Source organism: Pongo pygmaeus, chromosome 19 (assembly GCF_028885625.2).
Source record: "Pongo pygmaeus isolate AG05252 chromosome 19, NHGRI_mPonPyg2-v2.0_pri, whole genome shotgun sequence".
In the NCBI taxonomy this organism is placed as follows: Eukaryota; Metazoa; Chordata; class Mammalia; order Primates; family Hominidae; genus Pongo; species Pongo pygmaeus.
In genome coordinates, this window is record NC_072392.2 from 87131471 (window position 1) to 87152539 (window position 21069).

Here is a 21069-nt window from a genome sequence, read left to right on the forward strand (position 1 = left end):
ATATGATTGTGCAATGAAAGCAGATAACTTTAACTTCAAAAACAGCTCAGTCTTCCAACACAATTCTTAAAACTCTAAGATCTTCACAAAAATTTTTTAGCCAATTTAAACTTATTTCTACACTCAGTTATGTTTAGAACAGTGTAATCGTTGCATAATTTTTTAAAAAACATTCTAACTCTATTTTTATCTATCTAATATTAATTACCAGATATAAAATCTTCAAAATAGCCCAATATTTTTCAAAATAATTTCTCCATAGATGACTGTCATTCAGTTTATAAAGGTTTATTTATAATTTTGTGATAGGAATAAGAAAAGACAAAACCTCTGAAACAAACACACACAAAAAAACAAAATACAAAACAAAACAAAAAATACAATGAACTTACTTCTGGGAAAATTGAAGCAAGGAATCTAGAGGTATGGTTTATCCACTGAGCTCCTTGTTTAGAAGAAAATTATTCATATTTTCTCCTGTTCTCTACCATGTATCTAGAATTTGCTTTAACTGTTTGACTTCTGTGAAAAGTTTCTGTGAAGACTGCTTTCAGAGTGGAGGTTATGATCTCAATTCTGTTGGCCCTGCCAAACATCACATTCACGTCATCATGCTTGGACTGTTTGTGTTCTCATTGATATTCGGCCAGTTCCTGTGGAGCAGTGGCATTTATACTGGGTTGCCTGGCTATATCATATTATAGGGAGCAATTTCTCTTTTACGTCCAAGATTATTGTGGCTGATATCAAAATTTAAAGTGCTGTCTTTAAGCCATGAGAAAGTAAACAGCTTAATCAGAGAAAAGCTCTTCTCTCTATGCAGAGCTCTAGTCTGCTTAATTGACAGCTTTACCTAGATAATCAAAATTTTCATTCCTCTGCTTCCCAGCTTCATTTTCACTCAGTTCAGACTATTTTCCAATTTATTTGACCCATGGATTAATCAGAAATGTGCTTAATTTCCAAGTGTCTGAAGATTTTCTTATCTTTTGGTTATTGATTTCTAGTTTAATTCAATTATACTCAGAAAAAATATTTTGTATGTCAAATTTGTTAAGCCTTATTTGATGACCCAGGATATGATCTATCTTGGCAAATATTCCATAGGCGCTTGAAAAGTTGTATATTTTTTTGGTGTTGAGTGGAATACTATATAATATCTATTACATTTGGTTGGTTGATGACATTGTTCAGTTTTTTCTATACTTTTCCTAATTTTCTGTCTCCTAGTTCTGTTGATTACTAAGAGAGGAATGTTGAAGATTTTAACAAAAATTAGGGACTTTCAAATTTCTCCCTTTAAAACTATCATGTTTTGCCTGATGTATTTTGCAACATTTGGAATTGTTATGTCTTTTGGTGAATTGACCCTTTTATCATTATGTAATATTAATCTTTATCTCTAGTAACTTTTGTGTTCTAAAGTCTACTTTGTTTCATGTTAATAATATAGCCATTCTTACTTTCTGTGATTATTGTTTTCATGGTATTTTGTTTTCATCCTTTTATTTTTATCTATACACACATACACACACACACACACACACACACACTATATGCTTTCAGAGTGGCAGTTATGATCTCAATTCTGTTGGCCCTGCCAAACATCACATTCATATTATATGTGTATGCATGTGTGTGTATGTGTTTGTGTGTGTGTGTGTGTCTGTGTTTGTTATTATTATTATTTTTTTTTTGAAGATGGCAGTCTTGCTATGTTGCCAAGGCTGGACTTGAACTCCTGGGCTCAAGCAATCTTTCCATCTCAGACTCCTGAGTAGCTGAAACTACAGATACATGCCACTATACCCAGCTTTAAATTGTATTTCAAGTGAGTTTCTTGTAAACGGCATATAATAGAATCATGTGTTTGGTTTTTAAAATCCAATTTGACAATGCATGTCTTCTAATGGGTGTGTTTAAATTATTTTCATTTTATGTAGCTGTTGATTTTTAAAATTCAGGTCTGCTATTTTGTTATTTGCTCTCTTTTCTCTCTGGTTTTAATTCTCCTATTTCCCATTTTCTGCTTTCTTGTTGGTTATTTGAAATTATGTTTTAGTATTGCATTTCAACGTATCTATTATGTTTCTTAACTATATCTATTTGTATAGTTATTTTAGTGGTCACTCTCACGATTACAAAAGACATACTTAATTTGACATACTTTACCCAAAATTAATATTTCTTCATTTTAAGTGGAATATATAAACCTTACTATTATATACAGACGAAGTAGGAAGGAGGCCAACAAGGGGAACTCAGTAACCAGAAGGGGAAGAAACAGAGGAGTAAGAGGCTCAACATGGTCTCCATCACCCCGATAAAAAGTCATGATCTCTTGCTCAGCTCCTAGTCCTAAGCTACTTTTCAGATACAGAACCTATTGATTAAAAAACTAGTGAGACCCCTAGCAGAAAAGATATTGCAACATCTTGACAAGTATATACTGTGGTGATTATACTTCCTAGTCCTCCCTCAAAGGGACCTACAGCCATTAGTTGGGTGATTATACACTGAAGAAAGAAAAATCCCCAGACATGTCAAGAGTTGTTGGGCATAGAGTCAGAGTGGATATTGATAACTGGAAACCCAAAATTTCACTAAGGCCCTGCAGCTAGATTGGGAATATAGAGCCAAAGTCATAAATGGAGTTCTGGTTAACAAGCAGCTCTGCCTGGTCTCACTGGACTTATGGACATACCCAGTGGTCATTTGTCTGTCACCAAATGTGCTGTTAGGGTTGACATATCTGGTAGTTAGAATAACTTCCATGCTGAGTCCTTGGCCTTTAGGGTAAAAACTATCATAATGCAGAAGGGAAAGTGGGCACCTTTGACAGTTCTCCCAACTTTATCCCCAGCCATGACACTTAATCAAGAACAGTATTCCACATGGGGAGAAGGAATGCAGAGACCAATGCCACCATTAATGACATAAGGATGAAAGGTAATGGTGCCTAGCACACCTTAATTTAATTTGCCAGCCTGATCCTTGCAGAAGCCAGAAAGATTCTAGAGAATGCTTAGACTATCTCAAGCTCAAACAACTAGTGGTCCTAGTTAGAGTTGCTTTGTCAGACATGGTATCTATTCCTAGAGCAGATACATGATTTTTAGCCAGTGATTAATCAGATGCATTCTTTTCTATCCTGATTAGAAAAGAGCATCAAAAACAGTGCACAATCAGATAGGTTAGGTAATATTATTTCTTTACAGTTTTCCCTCAGTGCTCTATTGACCCCCTAGCTTTTGTTATAATATAGTCTTAAGAGGTCTGGACTATGCAGGCATCCACAGAATATCATATTGACACATTGATGGCATCATGCTGATCAGACAAGATGAGCAAGAGGTGACTAGTATGCTGGAGGTTTTGGTAGGACACATGTTTTAGAAAGTGGGAGATAAACCCTGTGAAGATTCTGGAGGTTTTCACTTCGGCAAAGGTTTTATGGATCCAGTGGCTAGAGATGCTTTGCCTATCTCCTTCAAAGTGAAAGAAAAATTACTGTATCTTGCAGTCCCAATCAATAAGAAGAAAGGTCAGCATCTGTGATGTCTCTTTAGGTTCTAATGGCAAAACATTCAATGGCTGGTTATATATATTATATATTATATATATATATACACACACAATATACATAACAATACATTATATATACTAACTCATAAATATATACTGACTCATATATAATGTATATTATATTATATATTATAATATATTATATTATATATAATAATATATAATATATATTATATATTATATATTATATTCTATATTATATAATATTCCATATTATATAATATTCCATATTCTATAATATTCTATATTCTATAATCCATATTCTATATTATATAATATATTATATTCTAATATATATTATATTCTATGTTATATTAAATTTTATATATATATAATATATAAAGACTTTAGGGTACTGTTGGGAAGGCATGACTGGTTTTGAAATGTAAGGATATGATATTTAGAAGGGGCCAGGGGCAGAATGATATGGTTTGATTTTGTCCCTACCCAAATTTCTTCTTGAATTGTAGCTCCCATAATTTCCATGTGTCATGGGAGGGACCCATTGGAAGGCAATTAAATCATGAGGAGCGGGTCTTTCCCGCACTCTTCTCATGATAGTGAATAAGTCTTATGAGATCTGATAGTTTTATAAAGGGGAGTTCCCCTGCACATGCTCTCTTGCTTGCCACCATGTAAGATGTGACTTTGCTCCTCATTTGCCTTCTGCTGTGATTGTGAGACCTCCCAAGCCACGTGGAACTGTGAGTCAATTAAACTTCTTTCCTTTATAAATTACCCAGTCTCAGGTATGTCTTTATTAGCAGCATGAGAACAGACTAATACAGATACTATCTCACGCTGGTCAAAATGGCCATTATTATTTTTTTTTTTTAAATTTTATTATTATTATACTTTAAGTTTTAGGGTACATGTGCACAATGTGCAGGTTAGTTACATATGTATACATGTGCCATGCTGGTGTGCTGCACCCATTAACTCGTCATTTAGCATTAGGTATATATCTCCTAATGCTATCCCTCCCCCCTCCCCCCACCCCACAACAGTCCCCAGAGTGTGATGTTCCCCTTCCTGTGTCCATGTGTTCTCATTGTTCAATTCTCACCTATGAGTGAGAACATGTGGTGTTTGGTTTTTTGTCCTTGCGATAGTTTACTGAGAATGATGATTTCCAATCTCATCCATGTCCTTACAAAGGACATGAACTCATCATTTTTATGGCTGCATAGTATTCCATGGTGTATATGTGCCACATTTTCTTAATCCAGTCTATCATTATTGGACATTTGGATTGGTGCCAAGTCTTTGCTATTGTGAATAGTGCCGCAATAAACATACGTGTGCATGTGTCTTTATAGCAGCATGATTTATAGTCCTTTGGGTATATACCCAGTAATGGGATGGCTGGGTCAAATGGTATTTCTAGTTCTAGATCCCTGAGGAATCGCCACATGACTTCCACAAGGGTTGAACTAGTTTACAGTCCCACCAACAGTGTAAAAGTGTTCCTATTTCTCCACATCCTCTCCAGCACCTGTTGTTTCCTGACTTTTTAATGATTGCCATTCTAACTGGTGTGAGATGGTATCTCATTGTGGTTTTGATTTGCATTTCTCTGATGGCCAGTGATGGTGAGCATTATTAAAAAGTCAATAACTAATAGATGCTGGCTAGGCTGCAGAGAAAAGGGAATGTTTATACACTGTTGGTGGGAATGTAAATTAGTGCAGCCACTGTGAAAAGCAGTTTGGAGATTTCTTAAATAACTTAAAAAAGAATAACAGAATAACCATTCAACCCAGCAATGTCTTTACTAGGTATATACCCGAAGGAAAATGAATCGTTTTACAAAAATGCATGTTCATGGCAGTGCCATTCACAGGGGCAAAGACTTGGAATCAACCCAGGTGCCTATCAACAGTGGTTTGGATGAAGAAAACTTGGTATATGTACACCATGGAATACTACACAGTCATAAAAAAGAATGAAATCATATCCTTTGCAGCAATGTGGATGCAGCTGGAGGCCATTATCCTAAGTGAATTAACACAAAAACAGAAAACCAAATACTGCATATTCTCACTTATAACTGGCAGCTAATCACTGAGTATACATAGACATAAACATATTTTAACACATTAGTACTCCCACTGAGATTCTCTATAATATTCAACCATTTCATTACATTAATAAATAAAAGCCTTTAGAAATCGATGTATCTAGCACAATTAAGGGGTAGTTTGTTTATTATTACAGGAGTCATTTAATTTACACTAATCTGATGTGAGGAGAAAATCAAATTCCTTTTTTCTTATAAGAAAAACTTAATTCTGGGAGGCTTAGGCAGGAGAATCTCTTGAACCTGGGAGGGAGAAGTTGCAGTGAGCTGAGATTGCGCCATTGCACTCCAGCCTGGACAGCAAGAGTGAAACTCTGTCTCAAAAAAAAAAAAATAAGAAAAGAAAAAGAAAAACTTAACTCTCACATTTTTTCTTTAAAAACATTACACTATTGAAATAGAATAGAATTTTGGACCTCAATGTTTCTATGCTTTTTGACAATGTAAAGATTATATCAAGAATAATATTGACTCCTTGTGCACATGTGTGAAACTATGTCTAGCTGATGTATCCAGAAAAGAAATTGCAGAGATATTGGGTATAGAATTTCAAATCGCAACCTCCTTCTTATTGTGGAATAGAAATTTAGTTCCACCTTCTCTGTTCATAATACATAAGGGTAGATAATCAGATATGAGGTGATTAAATATATAAACTGATTTCACAGTTACCATGGAAAGACCATAATATGTTTGGATGAGGTGGGGGAAAGAGTCTCCCTCTGAACTGAGATTTGAATATTCTTTAGATAGACTAAAAACCCATGGCCTGTCTTCTTCAGCTTCCTGTCATTGATCATCTGGGAGAATCAAGATGGCCTAGATTATAAAGTGATTACAATTAGTAGGGCAGGCATACTAAATAAAAATGGGGTGAGTGTGCTTGGATGGGAAAAACTGGGGTGGAGAGAAATGATATTTCCTGTTTTGGAGTCTTAGTTCGTAGCGAGCCTGAGGATGCAGATAATGTGGAACATGAGACACACTAGGATATATATCCTCCTGCACAGTCTTCCCCGATCAGTGCTGTTTATGGCCCTAGGCACCATCCTCAGCCACTCTGTGTTAGGCACTTAGGACAGTTCTATTCAAAGCATGATTGCTTTCTGGTCAGTGAAGAAATAGCAAAGAAATGAGAGTTTGCTTTTGAAGCTTTTGTAGCAATTTAACATTTCTGCAATGTCATGGTACATGTTTTATATTTTTTAAAAGTATTTGTCTGCAGACTCGAAATTAGAAATAAAATAGTTCTTCAGCACAGATAGTTTGAGAGATGCGACTGTAGAGTGTCCTGGGAGGATGGGATTCTTTTAGATGTTGACGGCTCCCCGGAGCGGTGCTGGAGCTTGTTGAGATAGGGATGCGGGGATTGCTGTGGAAGGGCATGTTGTGAAAACAGGCACAGATGGGTTGTTGCCACGTACTCAGTATTTGGCCGGCCCAGGCACCCTGCCCCAGGGAGACAGAGGCACAGCTGTCATTTCCAAAAATGTGACACAAATATGACTTTTGCTTTTTATTGTATGTGTATGCCTGTGTGCATGCGCATGTGTGGTTGATGTGTGGGTAAATGATACTGGTGAGGCAGTTAGCAGTGCAGAGATGCAGAGATGAATCTAATGAATTTATATTTGGAGGCCCTTGAAAGGAGCCCTGTGCATGCATAATCAGGAAGCAGAAGTGCAGTCGTAGGCCAGTCCCATCCTCTGGTGGAAACAGCAAATTACAGCCTTAGCCCTTCTCACCTGTAGCAAAAGAAATGTATGCTGCACCTGGGAGGGGTGGGAGAACTTCTTAGAATTTGGTGGGTTTATTAGTCAGGGTTGTGTAGAGAAACAGAACCAATAAGATGAATACATTAGATAGATGATAGATAGATAGATAGATGATAGATAGATAGATGATAGATATAGATGATAGATGATAGATAATAGATGATAGATAGATAGATATAGCAAATAGATCTATAGATATGACAGAGAGAGAATGAGAGAGATTTACATTAAAGAATTGGCTCACATGATTGTGGGGGCTGCAAATCCTACATCTGTAGAATTTGCTGGCAGGCTGGAAATTCAGGTAAGTGTGGATATTGTAGCCTTGAGTCGAAAGTCCACAGGGCAGCAAGCTGGAAACTCAGGCAAGGTTTCTAGGTTGCAGTCTTAAGAAGAATTTCATATTCTTTAGGAAACCTCAGTCTGTGTTCTTAGGGTCTTCAACTGATTGAATGAAGCACAAACATTATGGAAGGAAATCGGCTTTACTCAAAGTCTGCTGGATTAAGCATTAATCCCATCTAAAAAACGCCTTCACAGCAACATTTAGACTACTGTTCAGCCGAGTATCTGGGCACCATAGCTCAGACGAGTTGATATATAAAATTCACCATCACAAGGGAGGAATTTATATATACACTTTATTGCAGCAAAAACTTTACAGTTTAACGTTTTGTACTTTTCCCAGAAGGAAACGTTTCAGTGTGGAGTTGAATATCGCATCTTTCCAAAGCTCATACAAATCCCATACAACTTTGATTTGCCGAGCCTCTCCTGAAAACTGTACAACTGAAGTGTTCATGAAAGGTTTTAATTGCTTAAGAAAATAGACTGTTTGTGCGAATTACAAAGAAAAAGGGATTTTAGAAGGAACATTGGTATTCTGGGAAGCAGGTTGGGGCAAGGCTTGCATAAATGAATCAGAAGTTTTAGGCACGAAGTCAGCACCTCTGTCATGGCCTATGTCAGTTGAGCTTTAGGTCCTGATACCTGAGGGAAGTGGCCTCCTCCTTTTACATCATGTTGACCAAGAATGATCTACACAGTCATCATGGAATATTGCATGGAGATAAGGAGTGGATGTGTCCCTGCCTGAAGCGTTCAACCCATTCATGAGGCAAGATGACCCTCAAGGCAGTGCTACTTTCTAGAATCAAAGCTCAGGTAAGGTGTTTAGGGGCCAGTTGCAACAGGAAGCACATTAGCCAAGGCAGTCTCAAAGAGTATTGCCAGAGGAAGAATCTACACCTGCCTATTTAATGAGGTTGAAAGGCAAATCTAGGTCAAGTAGGCCAAGTAAAGAGGTCAGCCCAGCACTTTGGGAGGCAGAGGCAGGTGGATCACCTGAGGTCAGGAGTTCGAGACTAGCCTGGCCAACATGGTGAAACCTCGTCTTTACTAAAAATACAAAAATTAGCTGAGTGTGGTGGTGCGTGCCTGTAATCCCAGCTACTCAGGAGGCTGAGGCAGGAGAATTTCTTGAACCCGGGAGGTGGAGGTTGTGGTGAGCCAAGATCAGGCCACTGCACTCCAGCCTGGGTGACAGAGTGAGACTCCGTCTCAAAAAATAAATAAATAAATAAATAAAAATAAAAATATAAAAGAAATCAGAAAGCCCATGAACAACATTTGGAGGGAAGAAGTTAGTCCAAGAATAAAAGCATTAGGTCAGGGCGTCTAAGATCCCCAAGGATTGGTCCTGGCTGTGTAGACACTTAAGAGATTGTGCAAGGCTGGACAGGAGGGTGAGCTGGCCAAGAAGGTGATCTGCTAACTGTGGAATCAACGACCGCCCAATGTCTTGGATAACTGAGCCTGACTCGCAATGGTTAGGCTTACCATTGTAAATCAGTCTTGAAGTATAAACAAGTTCATTAAACTACCTCTCCTGTTTACATTTTCTTTTATTCCCTGATTCATGTAATCTCTGTAGCTCATATCTAAATAAAAAATAATAACATGGACTCGTTATTATGCATGTCGTGGTTTACTTCTAACTGTAAAGTTTCTGATTATGCTCCTGTCATGCTGATCTTCATGTTAGAAGAAAATGCTTTGCTATTCACCATGAGTGCAGAAAACTGCTTACTAGAAATGATTCTAAACAGCAGAGGATGTATATTTGAAATAATACGGTTGTAAAGAAAAAGTACATATTTCTCAATCTCATTCAATACATTGCACCCATAGAGTAAAAGATATAGAAAAGCATCCTATGTTTTAAAAATGTAAGTCTGAGAGTGAAAAACAGAGACAATAAAAACCTTTCTGTAAATATTATTGGTGGAAAAGTCTCAAAGCAATAGAAAGTATATATAAAATGCGTGTGAATTGTTGTGCAATAAAATCATACATATGTGTGTGTGTATGTATATACATATATGTGTGTTTGTGTGTGTATATTTGTAACTCAGACTTGTAAATGCGGCCACATTGATATCCACACATCAAATGCATCAAAAAGATTCACTAAGTTCCTCATAATCAGTCCATAAAATCCCAGCTTCTTCACATATTCACATTTTTTGTCTTAACATGATATAATAGTTAAAAAACTTTAAAAATTAATTACTAACCAAGTTTCTTTTTCTTGTAGACTATATCAGCCATTATTCAGAAACATTAATTCATTGTTTTAAAAATAATTTCTCTAGAGATGTTTGGCACTTAGTATATGAAATCATTTATAATTGTATAATACAAACAAAACAGAAAAAAGAACTTACTTTTGGGACATCTGAAGAAAGCGACCTACAAACTCAGTTTATCCCTGAGTCTCATTATTTTTAGGAAAATGGTCTCTATGTCATCTCTATGTTATGTTTGACTTGTCTTGCTCAAGTCTGTTTTCCAGAAAGATTGTGATCCTTGGCCTGTTGAATATGAAATTTACATGATCACTCTTGGGAAAAATTCCTTTTTTAGTGACTGCAAGCCAGGTCCTGTGGCAGAGAAGCATCAGTTGTACTTGGTTGACTGACTGTATTAGTCTGTTTTCATGATGCTCGTAAAGACATACCGGAGACTGGGCAATTTACAAAAGAAAGAGGTTTAATGGACTCACAGTTTCAAGTGGGTGGCGGCGCCTCACAATCATGGTGGAAGGTGAAAGGCATGTCTCACATGGTGGCAGACAAGAGGAGAGAGCTTGTCTGGAAAATTTCCTCTTATAAAACCATCAGACCTCATGAGACTTACTCACTATCACTAGAATAGCATGGGAAGGACCCACCCCCATGATTCAATTACCTCCAACCAGGACCCTCCACAACATGTGGGAATTGTGGGAACTACAATCCAAGATGAGATTTGGGTGAGGTCACAGCCAACCATATCACTGACTTTCATCATATTATGAAGAACTATCTTACAGAGAGAATCTGCTTTCCGTCTCTAATAATTTGTTTATTCTGGATATTTCACATAAATAGAGTTATATAATATTTGTTGCTGGCTTTTTCATTTAGTGTAATGTTTTCAAGGTTCATCTGTATTAGAGTATGTACCTCTGCTTCATTCCTTTACATCACTAAATAATATTCGATTGTATGGATGTACCACATTTTATTTGATCTCTTATCAGTTGATGGACTGTTGGGTTTTTCTACTTTTTGGCTATTATGAATGATGATACTATATGAACATTCACACACAAGTTTGCATGGGCATATGTTTTTATCTCTCTTGGGTATATACCTAGGTGGGGGATTGCTGTCATATGGTAACTTTATGTTTAACATCCTGAGGACCTGCCAAACTTTGCCAAAGTGGCTGTACCATTTTACATTCCTACCAGCAATACATGACTATTCTAATTTATCCACGTCCTCACCAACAATTGTTATTTTCTGCCTTTTTGATAACTGTCTTAGTAGCTGTGAAGTGGTATCACATTGTGGTTTTGATTTGCATTTTCTTAATGTCCAATGATATTGGTCATCTTTTTATATGCTTACTGACCATTTGTACAACTTCTCTGGGGAAGTGTTATTAGATGTTTTATTGAAGTGGATGCTTTTTATTTCATTCCCTTAACTAACCACCTAGCTAAAATATTGAGTACAATGTTGAGTGGAAAGCAGACATCCCTTTATTGTTCTTGATCTTAGAGGAAAACATTCATTCTTTGATCAGCATGTTTTTAGATATAAATTTTCCAAAAGTTTCCTTTATTAGATTGGAAAAATCCCCTTCTATTCCTACATTGTTGTTGTTCTTATCATGAAAGAATGTTGAATTTCGTCAAATGTTTTTCTGTTTCAATTGAGATGACTATGTAGTTTTGATACTTATTTTATTTTTAAATTTTTTTTTATTTCCATAGGTTTTTGGGGAACAGGAGGTACTTAGTTACATGAGTAAGTTCTTTAGTGGTGATTTGTGAGATTTTGATGCACCCATCACCTGAGCAGTATACAGTGAACCCAATTTGTAGTCTTTTATTCCTCCCCCCTTCCTACCTTTTCCCCATAAGTCTCCAAAGTCCCTTGTATCATTGTTATGCCTTTTTATCCTCACAGCTTAGCTCCTACTTATGAGTGAGAACATTTGAAGGTGGGTTTCCCATTCCTGAGTTACTTCACTTAGAATAATAGTCTCCAGTCCCATCCAGGTTGCTGTGAATGCCATTAATTCATTCCTTTTTATGGCTGAGTAGTATTCCATCATATGATGGAATATATGCCACAGTTTCTTTATCCACTCGTCGATTGATGGACATTTGGGCTGGTTCTGCATTTTTGCAATTGTGAATTGTGCTGCTATAAACATGGGTGCACAGGTATCTTTTTCATGTAATGACTTCTTTTCCTGTGAGTAGATACCCAGTAGTGGGATTGGCGGATCAAATGCTCATTCTACTTTTAGTTCTTTAAGAAATATCCACACTATTTTCCATAGTGTTTGTACTAGTTTACATTCCTACCAGTAGCATAGAATTGTTCCCTTTTTACCACATCCACATCAGCATCTTTTTTTTTTTTATTATTATGGTCATTCTTGCAGGAATAAGGTGGTATCACATTGTGGTTTTGATTTTCATTTCCCTGATCATTAGTGTTGTTGAGCATTTTTTCATATGTTTGTTGGCCATTTGTATATCTTCTTTTGATAACTGTCTGTTCACCTCCTTAGCCCACTTTTTGATGGGATTGTTTGTTAATGCATCTGATTTTGTCTGATATTTATTTTATTAATGTGATGTATTATATTGATTGATTTTTTTGGATATTAAACCACTAACATTTATGAGATGGATCCCACTTGGCCATTGTGTATAATCTTTTTTGTATGTTGCTGAATTATTTTTGCTAGTATTTTGCTAAGGATTTTTGCATCTATACTCATAAAAGATATTGATCTGTAGTTTTCTTTTTCTTGTGATATCTTTGTATGGTTTTGGTATCAGAGTAATACTAGCTTTATAAAATGAGTTGGGAAGTTGGGAAGTATTACTTTCCTTGTATTTTTTGGAAGAGTTTGAGAAGAATTGGTATTAATTCTTATTTAAATATATCTTTGGATTTACCAGTAAAGTCATCTGGGCATGGGCTTATTTTCTTTAGGAAGTTTTAAAATTACTAATTTAATCTCTTTATGTTATAGGTCTATTCAAGTTTTCTATTCTACTTGAGTCAGTTTTGCCAGCTTGTGACTTTATATGAATTTATCCATTTTACCTAAGTTAGCTGATCTGTTGGCAGACATTTACTCACAGTATTCCCTTATAATCATTTCAATTTATATAAGATAGTGATGTCCCCTCCCACCTCCTTTTTTTTTTTGAGATGGAGTCTTGCTCTGTTGCCCAGGCTGGGGTGCAGTGGCATGATATTGGCTCACTGCAACCTTCGCCTCCTGGGTTCAAGCAATTCTCCTGTCTCAGCACCCCTGAGTAGTGGGACTACAGATGCCTCCCACCAAACCCAGCTGATTTTTGTATTTTTTGTAGAGACGGGGTTTCACCATATTGGTCAGGCTGGTCTGGAACTCCTGACTTCAGGTGATCCACCATCCTCAGCCTCCCAAAGTGCTGGGATTACAGGTGTGAGCCACCACACCCGGCCCCTTCTCCTTCTTTAGAAAGCCACCACCCACCTGCCAGGCTGTACTGCCATATCCCCCTTTGCTGGTGCTCTTGCAGAGCTCTCCAAAAGGACTGTAATCCCAGGTATAGCCCTGGGTCTGGTGGCCTTCATTCTCTGCCTGCCAAGCTTTATTGATAAGGGCTGGCCCTCAATTTGTGACTTAACAAGACACAATCATGTATCGGATCCATTTTCCCAAGGGGGAAATCTTTGAAAAGCATGAAAACTAATACCCTGTGGGCTAAATCTTATACAACAGGAAAATAGAAATAGGATATTCCTTGGAAGATAAATTTACTTTTCTTTCTTTCTTTCATGGACTACATCTGCAAGTACCCACTTGCAGCCATTCCAGAGAAATCCTCTTTTATCTCAGCTCATGATGGAGCAGTAGCCAGCCCAGAAGCACACATAAAATCTGTTTCATATCTTTCCTTACCTTCTTCCCCTTTTTCTTACGCTCACTGCCCTAGGCTTATACCTTCCAAATGAAGTTGAATTATTAGCTAAGGCTCAACTTTCTGTGGTTGTCAGATGGGTGGGGTTGAACAAAGTGGAAGGCAAAGATCTAAGGATGAGAAGACTACATGCGGATAAGAGCTCTAGTGCTGATGGATAATCTGGGAGTCTTAGACTTTTAATGATGATTTCAGTAAACAGAAACTTGATGTGGTTGATTAGAAAGGGTTTGCTTGCTTTTTTTTTTTTTTTTTTTTTTTTTTTTTTTTTTTTTGAGACAGAGTCTTGCTTTGTTGCCCAGGCTGGAGTGCAGTGGCACAATGTCGGCTCACTGCAAGCTCCACCTCCCAGGGTCAGGCAATTTTCCTGTCTCAGCCTCCCTAGTAGCTGGGACTACAGGTGCCCGCCACCATGCCCGGCTAATTTTTTGTATTTTTAGTAGAGACAGGGTTTCACTGTGTTAGCCAGGATGGTCTCGATCTCCTGACCTCGTGATCCACCTGCCTTGTCCTCCCAAAGTGCTGAGATTACAGGCGTGAGACACTGCGCCCTGCCTGCTTGCTTTTTTGGTGGGAGGTGCATAATCAGTTCTAATTATTGTCTTTGAGAAGATTGTTCCTTAGTTTGTGTTAGTGGAGTGGGAGCAGGAGGGAATAGCTGGTTTGGCCTGCAGCACATGAAACTCCAGGTATCTGCCTAGAATCCTGCTGTGGTCTAGACTTTCTTTGGAAACATATTTTAAAGTCATAGTTCCTTTGTTTTATTACTTAGTGTTCATAAACCTAGCACATGTTCAGTTGAGCTTTAAGAATATCAATCTTCTGATTAGCAACATAGAATACCTACTCTCTAGGGTGTTGAGAAAGATTTTCAATTTGAATAATAGGAGGAAAATTTAATCAGAATCCTAGTTGAGAAAAATGTAACATGGGACATTTTTTAAGAATGTAGAGTTTATTCTTTCTAAGCCAAAACAACATTACCTATACAATTTTCATGTGTCTTGAATCCCTAAGGACATTAATCCTGCAGTATATTGACAGATACAAATTAAATACATATACACGCTGTTCTATCTATTGCATTTGGCAAGCATGATAAATGATTTTCTCCAGCAATGCTCAGCTCCATGACTGGAAAAGTGGAAAACTGCAAGACTTGGGTTTGGGAGTTTAGGATGGGTTTGGGAGAAGGCAAAATGTGGCCTTGAAAGTATAGTTTAAGTGATAAAGAAAAGAGATGAAGTTAGTTAGGGTTGGAAGGCAGGTCAAAGTATGGATGGGCCTTGAAACTGTAAGTTCTCTTTTGATTATCTAAAATGAATGACATAATTAACAAGACAGAGTTTCAAAATAGTGAGATAATAACCAAATATTTAGCAAATGGAGCTACTCAAAGTGTTAGAATAACACATGAGTTTAGCAGAAGATAAATGATAAAAAGGACAATATGAAATCCACATTATCTGATAGAAACATTTTTGCTTAAATTTTCTATCCTTTTTTTAATAGGACATTTTTTTCCACCATTTTCAGCTCATTGCTTCCTGAACTCAACACTGTCAGTCAATGGGCTCCACCTTAAAATTTGTTCAGCATTAAGGATCCTAAATGAAGGACTGGGCAGTGTGGTTCTAGGAAAGCATGAACCTATAGAGGGAAGGGTAAAAATTCAAACTAAGCCAATCATAAAAGAGACTGTTCTCCTGGTCAAACTCATTATGATTTACTATGCATCTATTAGTGAGGGAAGAACTGTAAGCCATGATCCAGCCTCTAGTTACAATCTTATATTTTATTATATGTAAAGAGATATTAAAACTGAGTTTATATTCTATAGTGCATTTCCCAAAAATAAGTCTGCAAAAGTTTACTGTGACCTGAGATAAACGTCTCTCTATTCTCTAAGAGCAAGTAATGAAATTTGTCAGGTTCTACATTTGTAAAACAAGCAAATCACAGTAGGATTGCTGAGGTCCTTTATTTTTATTTTTTAAAAGACAGAGTCTCACCTATTGCCCAGGCTGGAGTGCGGTGGTGCAATCATAGCTTCCTGCAGCCTTAAACTCCTAAACTCAAGCCATCCTCCCACCTCAGCCTCTCAAGTAGCTGGAACTATAGGTTCATGCCACTGTGCTCGGCTAATTAAAAAGGTGTTTGTGTGTGTGTGTGTGTGTGTGTGTGTGTGTGTGTGTGTGTGTTTTGGTAGAGATGGGATCTTGCTATATTGTCCAGGCTAGTCTCAAGTTCCTGGCCTTAAGCAATTCTCCCACCTCAGCCTCTCAAAGTGCTGGGATTACAGGTGTGTGTCCGGCCTTCGAGGTCCTTTTCCACCAAGAATTCTAAGATTATTTTGTAGCACTGGTTTAAATGCACTCCCAGCATTCATGTGAGGAGTCAGTGCTGAGTCAAGGTCTTTTTTTCCTGGTAAGCTAACACATCTGCTTCAACATTAACCTTTCCTGTCAAGACAGCCCAAGGAACGGCTTTTTACGGTGCCACCCCAGAAAGACAGACTTCATTTTATTTTCAACAGTCTTTGCCACACTTGCTTTGTCAGAAGTTTTGCTGATTCAGTATATACTACAGCTTGTTAAGGTCTTTGTTTTCCCTCACAGAAATAATCTACAGATTATTATGCGACATCTCTGAGGCCCGTGCTGTCTTGAAAATACTCAAAGGAACATGAACTTCAAACAAAATGTATTCCAATGTCTACAGATATTTCTATTAATTACTGAACATTTGTATTGCTAATTTACTCGATTTGTTCTCAAAGGACAATTTTTGCAGGTTGGCCGAATGTGCTAAGCACAGAAACCAAAATTCCTAAATAAAGGAGATCAATTGTTCTGAATTCCTCATTTTTTTACTCAAGATAAAATTATCAAGCATTTGGTTTAAATAACATATAAATCTAGTGGATTAGGGAAGATTTTGGAAATTTCTGGAAATATTTTGGGTTGTCACACTTGGGGAGTGGTACTGCCATCTGGTGGATAAGAGACCAGGGATACCACAAAATATTTTACAATACACAGGACAGCCTCCCCCACCACCACTCCAACAAATAAGTTTCCAATACAAAATGTCAATCATGCCACTGTTGAGAAACTCACATCTCATATAAGAATAAACTAAGTATCATTAAAATTATTTCTTTATAATTTTTCTAATATTTTCATTTATTGAGGCCTCAAAATAAGTTATTCTTACCTTCTATTTCTTTTTTTTTTTTTTTGCTTGGGTGAATTGTGGGTCCCTTTATTGAGATGGGAGCAGTTTTTGGGGGTGGAAAATAGAGTACTGGTTATCTTTAATTTATCTAAAAACTGCCTACCTTAACTAACAGGATAAAAAATACACGGCTCTGCCCGTGTCAACATGGAATTTATCATGCTTCCCAGTTCCCTACTCACAACCTATGCCCAGCCTCCCTCTTCTTTCTCTAGTATTTGTTTATACACTCTAAACTTTAAAACAGATATTTGGATTAGTGAATCATTATTTTTAGACGATATGAGTTGTCTTTCAAGGATTATTTTGTATCTACAGATTTCAATTCTATTTATAACAATTACTTAGATTTAATTATTTATTTAAAGTTGTTTAAATATCTACTCCCCCGTCTTTCGTATCTTGTCTTTGCCATTCTTTTTTTTTTTTCTAAAAGTTTTATAGTTTTAGCTCTTACATTTATGTATATGATCCATTTTAAGTTAATTTTTACATATATGTATGGTATGGTACTTTGCACTCAAATACATAAAGCAAAAAGGAACAGAATGGAGGGAGAAACAGAAATTGAATAACGATCGTTGGAGATTTTCATGCACATTTCCACAGATGTATGTTTCCTAAGTTTCTTTGTTATTGATTTCTCATTTCATTCCATTGTGGCCAGAAAACATGCTTTACATTGTTTTTATCCTTTTAAATGTATTAACATTTGTTCAATGGCCTACCATATGGTCTATGTTAAAGAATCGTCTATGTGTATTTGAGAAGAATATATATTCTGCTATTTCTGCTATTGCTGGGTAGAGTATTCTAGAGATGTCTGTTAGGTCTAGTTGCTTATAGTTTTTTGGGGTTTTTTGTTTGTTTGTTTTTTTATTTATTTATGAAGTATTTATTGATGATTCTTGGGTGTTTCTCGGAGAGGGGGATATGGCAGGGTCATAGGATAATAGTGGAGAGAAGGTCAGGAGATAAACACATGAACAAAGGTCTCTGGTTTTCCTAGGCAGAGGTCCCTGCGGCCTTCTGCAGTGTTTGTGCCCCTGGGTACTTGAGATTAGGGAGTGGTGATGACTCTTAAAGAGCATGCTGCCTTCAAGCATTTGTTTAACAAAGCACATCTTGCACCGCCCTTAATCCATTTAACCCTGAGTTGACACAGCACATGTTTCAGAGAGCACGGGGCTGGGGGAAAGGCCATAGATCAACAGCATCCCAAGGCAGAAGAATTTCTCCTAGTCAGAACAAAATGGAGTCTCCTATGCCCACTTCTTTCTACACAGACACAGCAACAATCTGATCTCTCCTTCCTTTCCCCACACTTCCCCCTCTTCTTTTCAACAAAACCGCCATCGTCCTCATGGCCCGCTCCCGATGGTCGCTGTCTCTTCGGAGCTGTTGGGTACACCTCCCAGACAGGGCGGCCGGGCAGAGGCGCTCCTCACCTCCCAGACAGGGCGCCGGGCAGAGGCGCTCCTCACTTCCCAGACGGGGCGGCCGGGCAGAGACGCTCCTCACCTCCCAGAGGGGGCGGCCAGGCAGAGGCGCTCCTCACTTCCCAGACTGAGCGGCCGGGCAGAGGCGCTCCTCACCTCCCAGACGGGGCGGCCAGGCAGAGGCGCTCCTCACTTCCTCCCAGACGGGGTGGCGGCCAGGCAGAGGCGCTCCTCACTTCCCAGACAGGGCGGCCGGGCAGAGGCGCTCCTCACTTCCCAGAGGGGGCGGCCGGGCAGAGGCGCTCCTCACTTGCCAGAGGGGGCGGCCGGGCAGAGGCGCTCCTCACTTCCCAGAGGGGGCGGCCGGGCAGAGGCGCTCCTCACTTGCCAGAGGGGGCGGCCGGGCAGAGGCGCTCCCCACTTCCCAGACGGGGCGGCCGGGCAGAGGCGCTCCTCACCTCCCAGACGTTGGGCGACTGGGCAGAGGCGCTCCTCACTTCCCAGATGGGGCAACCGGGCAGAGGCACTCCTCACATCCCAGACGATGGGCGGCCAGGCAGAGACGCTCCTCACTTCCTAGACGGGGTGGCGGCAGGGCAGAGGCTGTAATCTTAGCACTTTAAGAGGCCAAGGCAGGAGGCTGGTAGGTGGAGGTTATAGCGAGCCGAGATCACGCCACTGCACTCCAGCCTGAGCACCATTGAGCATTGAGTGAGCGAGACTCCGTCTGCAATCCCAGCACCTCGGGAGGCCGAGGCAGGCAGATCACTCGAGGCCAGGAGCTGGAGACCAGCCCGGTCAACATGGCGAAACCCCGTCTCCACCAAAAACACAAAAACCATTCAGGCGCGGCAGCGCGCGCCTGCAATCCCAGGCACTCGGCAGGCCGAGGCAGGAGAGTCACAGGAGCCCGAGGCAGGGAGGTTGCAGTGAGCCGAGATCACGGCAGCACAGTCCAGCTTCGGTAACAGAGGGAGACCAAAAAAAGAAGGAGAGGGAGACCGAAGAAAGGGGAGAGGGAGGGGGAGGGGGAGGGAGAGGGAGAGGGAGAGGGAGAGGGAGAGGGAGAGGACCTTCTATTTCAAATACTCCAAACATTCATGCAATATAACTTTTAATCTAAGTGGGGGTATTCCTTCCTAGTTTTTTTATATTAAGTTAAAGGATAAACTCATTCAAAGGCATTGTGTCTTGGGTTGGATTGTGTCCGAAGAGGGGTTTGGAGGAGACATTAAAATATTTCCACCAACTTATGATAAGAGTTTCATTTCAAGACAGTTGACTTTTTTTTTCCTTTTTGACGGAGTCTCACTCTGTCACCAGGCCAGAGTGCAGTGGTGGGATCTCAGCTCACTGCAACCTCCGCCTCCTGGGTTCAAGTGATTCTCCTGCCTCAGCCTCCTGAGTAGCTGGGACTACAGGTGCGCGGCTCCATGCCCAGCTAATTTTTGTATTTTTAGTAGAGACGGGGTTTCACCATGTTGACCAGGGTGGTCTCGATCTCTTGACCTCATGATCTGCCCGCCTTGGCCTCCCAAAGTGCTGGGATTACAGGTGTGAGCCACTACACCCGGTCAAGACAGTGATTTTAGCACAAGATCTCAACTCTTTTGCTTTGAAATTTCCATGAAAATAACTCAGTAAATCAAAATGAGAAGATAATTTATTTTAGCACTACTAATAGGCAAGTTACTATTGCTTGGCTGGACACTTTCAGGTTGGTGCAATGTGAATACACTGAGAATGAAGGAAGTATCCACTAGCCAGAGAGTCAACACAGATAAACACGTGGGAAGACAGTAGGAAGGATCACTCTTGCAGAGTTCTGCACCAGGTAAGTATTGGCAATAGGAAGCATGGAACACTTCAATTGCAATTGCATCAGTGCCCTGCATGCTTGAGAGATTCTTACCCTAGGTTTTTGCTTTCATTGTTTTCTTGGCATGAACTACTGTAATAGTCAATGTAATGCTGACTATCTGTTGTAACCAACCCCTAAATCTCAACAATCTCTATATCTTAATACCTCACGGTGGTCTATGGCAGTTCAGGGTTTTCTTTTTCTTTTGTTTGTTTTCTTTAAGTTACGACAGTAGGGGACACCCACTTTCCTTCCCCATGGCCCTCCCATCTTCAAAAACAGACACAGAGCAACAAGTCTTCATGTTGCAAAACTCTGTGACTTCCCCTTCTGCCACCATTCTAAGAAAGCTCTTTACGTTTAAGGCATCAGATGATTAGATCAGGTTCACACAGATAATCTTTCTTTTCCTAATGTCAAAGGTGTCATGAAACATAATAGAGACAATGGAGCAATATTGTGTCATATTCTTAGGGTCCAGAGATTAGGAAGACAGATCTCTACTGGGCCATTTTGGAAATTCTGCCTCTCACAGTGCCAAATATAAA

The 21069-nt window shown here is 39.0% G+C and overlaps 1 protein-coding gene across 2 annotated transcripts in view; it reads right to left on the reverse strand.

Annotated features, from left to right (window-relative positions):
* Positions 1-599, reverse strand: part of ABCA8 (ATP binding cassette subfamily A member 8) — an 88531-nt gene extending 87932 nt beyond the window's left edge. For both annotated transcript variants that reach the window (XM_054457418.2, XM_054457417.2), the window contains exon 1: positions 393-599. The gene's annotated coding sequence lies outside the window, so the exon portion shown is untranslated. The remainder of the gene's footprint in view (positions 1-392) is intronic.
* Between the last annotated feature and the right edge of the window lie 20470 nt (positions 600-21069).